The sequence below is a fragment of the Coffea eugenioides genome, chromosome 2, assembly GCF_003713205.1.
Source record: "Coffea eugenioides isolate CCC68of chromosome 2, Ceug_1.0, whole genome shotgun sequence".
NCBI lineage: Eukaryota > Viridiplantae > Streptophyta > Magnoliopsida > Gentianales > Rubiaceae > Coffea > Coffea eugenioides.
The window spans coordinates 38,416,652-38,422,180 of NC_040036.1; the positions used below are offsets into that span (position 1 = coordinate 38,416,652).

The following is a 5,529-nucleotide window of genomic DNA, read 5'->3' on the forward strand; positions in this document are numbered from 1 at the left end:
CAGGGGGGCCTTTTGTCCTCGCTATGGTCTTCGAGGTCTCGGCAATGGCTCTTCGTATCCCGTCTGTCTTCTCGGCAGGGGCCCCTATTTTTCCGGTGGGATTCACTTCTTCTGAAACCTCCATCCTTGCAGACGAACTGTTTCAGGTATCCCTGCCTAATCAGGTTTTCGATCTCTTTCTTCAAATCATTGCAGTTTTCGGTCTCGTGCCCAATATCTTGGTGGTAGGCACAGTAGAGACTGGAGTTCCTCTTCTCCCTCCTGTCCAGGATCTCAGGAGGGACTCGATCGAGGTGGTTTTGCCTCATTACAGCTAGAATGTGAGACCCGCTGGAATTAAGGGGAGTCAGCTCAATGTCCGAAGTGGATGATCTCCTCTTCACAATCCTGTCAAAAACGCTCCGGCGATCTTGGAATTGATTCGACAAGCCGCTGCGGCCTGGATCAACTCTGCCGATATCTTTCTTCGTTCAGGACTCTTGCCCGTTGCGGGCGGCCTGGGCTTTCCACTTCATGTGGTTTAGGTCCTTACTTCGGATGCCTCGATCCACCCGCTCCCAGAGTTCCCGAAATAAACGGGGGTAGTCCCGATGTATCTATGTGTATAAGGTTCCCACGATCAACCCATTGGTTAAGGCGGCCATGGTTACCTACTCATTCTGGTCAGGTATCTGCACGTTTTTCTCGTTGAACCTTTGCACATACGAGCGCAAGGACTCCCCGGGAGCTTGCTATAGGTTCAGGAGGTAGGCTAAGGTTTTTGTAACCGGATGAGACGATACGAAGCAGTGGATGAACCTGTCCACCAGCTCGTCCAGTAAGGAGATGCTTCTGGGTTCTAAACTCCAGAACCACTTCCAGACAGTGTCTTGTAGGAAGATAGGAAAGGCTCGGCAGATTACTGCATCAGGGACGCAGTATAGCCGGAATGCTAAGATGAAGGCGCGGAAGTGATCCTTTTGTCCGTCATACGGCTATAGGATCGGGAGCTTGAAATTGGAGAGAACCATTTTCCTGTTGATGTCATCGGTGAAGGGCGCAACCCTCATATAATCAGCGGCCAGCCCCTCTGGTCGTCGACGTTCGTCCTCAGACCGTCTCCCCAGTAAACTTCGGGAGAATACTCTAGAAATGGAGGCAATCATGGACATGGCCTTTGAGGAAGCACATTTCGAGGCGTTTTGGTCAAGATACCCGTCATCTGAGTCCTCTCCAGAAGGCATCTCGAGGGATTTTGTTGACCTCCTCTTGGAGGATTCAGCTTTTTCCTTCCCCTGCCTCTTGAAGTACCTTCCCAATTCTTCAAAGATGGTGGGGTTTCCTGCTACGAACTCGGCCATCTTCACGATGACGTCTTCGTTCTTGGGCCGGGCCCCAGTGGACCCGTGCTCCTCAGAAACATGATCTTGCTGAGCAGCTGAGCTTGGCTCAGCCCCAATTGAGGGAACTCTTCTACTCCAGGATCACATGGATCTCATCTTAGAGTGTACGTTCCCACAGACGGCGCCAGTTGAAGAGACGATTTTTGGTTAAGTAGTCAAACTGACCTAATTCAACTCCCTCTTTCGGCTACGTGAAATTTGGAGATGGGATTACTATTTCGGAGTGAGAGGTGGGGCTTCGTCCCCTGGAATCACTCTGACGATCAAGTCAGTATAGAGAAAGAAAGGAGAGTAATGAACAGTACGAGTGCAATAGTGTGCTTACTTGTCGAGATTGAACAGGAGATTTTTATAGAGTAAGAGTGGACAGGACTGGACGAGGGGCTCATGCTAGCGGGTCCCATGTTCTGAGTATTACGGCTCTATTTCCCGCCTAGAGGTCTGTCCCTGACACTGTAGCAGTCTGGGCCTCCTGACAGATAGCACTATGTGGCCGCCATTAAGAGCATTAGTAGCTCTTCAGATAAAGCACTGGCGTTCAATATGGTGTCAGGTAGGATGACATCATCCGCGTGCAGCCGAGATGGGATAGCCAAAGTATATAGGAGATCATCCGTGGCAGAGCCTGAGATCGGGTTGAGACCAGGAAGTGGAGTTCGTGATGAGCGAGGTGGCCACCTCGGGTTAGACGAGTACCGAGGTGACCATCCTCAGTGGCCTTTGTTTTCATCAAAGAAATGATTGGCTATTGCTTTTTCTCCTTTTATTTACGAGTAAATTACTTATAGTCTTATTGTGCTTTTGCATAAATACTATATGGCTCTCGTAAAATTTCAAAATATCTACATAATGCTCATATAGTTTTATGTAATGTGAAAAATGAATGGAAAGTATCTCTGATAACGGCTATTGATTGAGATGTAGAAGTAAGTGCAATGAAATTATAATAAACACTTAATCTACCTATGATTTTGCTTATATATTCATTGGACCCTTGAATGTTTTGCATAAATATCTACTCAAATCCTTTGTAATTTTATATCTATCTACATAATCTCTCTATAATTTTATGTAAAGTGATTTTTTGTATTCAATATAGTGCTTAAGTTAGGCTATTATTGGCATTTCAACTAGTACTTTTTTGTCAAAATACCACTTTACAAAAAATTTATAAGATACTATGTAAATATTTTGAAACTTTAAGGCATCATGTGATATCATGGAAAAAAAAGGCACGGGGTTATGAGTAACTTATCCTTTATTCATTTATGTTTTTCTCTGAAAGAACTATACAAAAAATACAAGTCACAGTCAACAGAGTCTTTATCATAGAGAACATGGCCAAGCAAGCAACAATAGAGGATGAAATCGTCCGACTGTATCATATCCATTGTCTCGAATATATTAGTCAATCACCACATGGAGAAATAGTACCTTGTTATCAGTAACTAAGTTCAGAACATCACAGAAAGAAAAAGCACGAAACAAGTTTCTCTCAAAGATATTGCAGCATAGAAATCCACATGGATATACCGCTGCTACTTTTTTCAAGTATTACTATTCTCGGCCTCAATCATAATGCTGAGGGAAGTCCCTTCTCATTCAGAAAAGGTACGATGCATGATATTCGGATTGCCTTGAATCATAATAGACTCACTTCTCAGGAATTAGTTAAATTCTACCTCAAAGAGATTAGGAGACTAAATCCAGTTCTTAATGGAGTCATAGAAGTGAATCCAGATGCTCTATATTTAGCCCACAAGGCAGACCAGGATCGAAAGGCTAAGAAGCCAGGATCGGAGACAGGACTGGCTGGTATTCTGATTCTGCTCAAAGACAACATTGCAACCAAGGATAAGCTTAATACAACAGCTGGATCTTATGCACTTCTAGGATCAATTGTATCTCGGGATGCTGGGTGGTTAAGAAGCTAAGGAGGGCTGGTGCAATCATATCAGGAAAGGCTAGCATGACAGAATGGGCTGCATACAGGTCAAACAATGTGCCTAATGGTTGGAATGCTAGACGTGGCCAAAGTGTGGTGAGTTGCTCATATGCTTCAACTGAAATTCCAAACTTCCATACAATTATTTGAGTCAGAAGTTTTGTTTTTATTTGTTTTGTTGTTCTCAACAATTTGTTGTTTAGGAAACAAAAGCTGAGTCCTTATGCAGCCTTACCAGGTCAATTAATTAGAAATGCAAGTACTGATATACAATGACATATTATGATTTTGGTTCCATGTAGGACCCTTACCTTAAATCTGCTGATCCATGTGGATCAAGCACCGGTTCAACAACATCAGTTGCAGCAAATATGGCTATGGTTACTTTGGGTACAGAAACATATGGATCAATTTTATGCCCTTCTAGTTCTAATTCAGTCGTGGGAATCAAACCAACTGTAGGGCTCACAAGTCGAGCTGGCGTTGTCCCTATTTCACATCGATAGGATACTGTTGGGTAATGAAAGATGCTCAATTTTTTTTATTACATCAATATTTTATTGCCATATAACATAGATTTGAAATTAGTGCTTAAAAATGACAAAGAAGTATTTATAAATAGATACAAACTCATAACAATACCTTTATCGGGCAGAACAGGCCGATATGCAGGACTGTGTCTGATGCAGTGTATGTTCTTGATGCCATCGTTGGATTTGACCCTGATGATGTAGTAGCAACCAAAAAAGTTTCGAAGTATATTCCTCATGGAGGCTATTTGAAATTTGTTAAGTCTAATGGACTTAAAGGAAAGAGATTGGGGATTCCAAGGTACTCCTTTGTAGGATTCGGCAACTCCTCTAAAACACTGAAAGCTTTTGAACCTCACTTCCACATTCTAAGGTATTAGCCTAACCTTCGAAGGTCTTCTATACCTAATTGAAAGCTTACATTGGATGTCCAAGGAAAGATGATTGTGATTGACCTGGCATGTGAACTTATCTATAAACTTGTAAAGTAGCTGAATGACTAACTACAACAAATTGTTCAGTTTTTACTTTAAACTGCATCTTGATTAACTTTGCATTTGGATCAAAGTTAAAAACCTTCCACCATGTCTTTTGGTTCATTAACAGAACAAATAGAAAATCTTGTTTTGATTAGACTTGGGTCAGGCTATTTCAATATTTTTCGAAGTTCTGACGCAGTTTTCTAAAATTTTGTCTAAAACAAAGAAACGAGGTGCAGTGTTGGTAGACATTGTGGATACAGCCAGATTCGACACCATCGTAGCTTCAATGTACAATGACCAATTCAAAGCCATGAATGTGGAATTCAAGCTGGCATTAAATGCTTATCTAAAACAGTTGATTGCCTCTCCTGTGCGATCCCTAGCCGATGCAATAGTCTTTAATAAGAAACACTCAAAGTTGGTGAGTAAACAATAGGCCCAATTCAGTCCATGGCCTTATGTTAGAGACACAATACTCTTAGACTACTTGACTGCATGTGCTTCAGGAAAGGATAGAACAATACGGGCAAGATATATTTGAGGCAGCAGAGAAAACCCATGGCATTGGCAGAATGGAAAGGGAACTACTTCTTAATTTAACTAGAGCATCCAAAAATGGATTCGAGAAGTTGATGAAGGAAAATAAATTGGATGCCTTCGTGACACCTGGTGCAAATATTATATATGCTACATCCACCGGAGGATATCCTGGAATAAATGTTCCAGCAGGTTATAACTCTAATGGCACCCCATATGGCATTTCTTTTGGAGGGCTAAAAGGATCAGAGCCAAAACTGAAAGAGATAGCATACGACTTTGAGCAAGCCACAAAGATCAGGAAGCCACCTCCACTCTGACAAGTACATATTTAGGACATATATACAACTGAGCTTCATCATTTGATATTAAAATCTTTGATTGTAGTACAACTATGGCATCTTTATTGAGAAATTCTGAATAAAATATGCTAATCTTACCAATATCGTTATTGTGTTGGGTCTGGCACATTAGTAAACTGCAACTGGACTTTTCTTTTGTTCTTTGTAGGTCTCTCGGCAGTCTCATGGTATCGTTCAAGTGGCAATGTTTTGAAGAAGTAAAGTTGAGGGAAGTGCATAAATGCAAGGACAGGTAATAATTATAAATGTGTGCATTGAGACATTATTAGTTGAGTATTATTTATGTGTACT

General features: G+C 41.7%; 1 pseudogene; it reads left to right on the forward strand.

The window, feature by feature from the left end:
- Positions 1 to 2,905: 2,905 nt before the first annotated feature.
- Positions 2,906 to 5,243, forward strand: LOC113763918 (annotated as a pseudogene).
- The last annotated feature ends 286 nt before the right edge of the window (positions 5,244 to 5,529 follow it).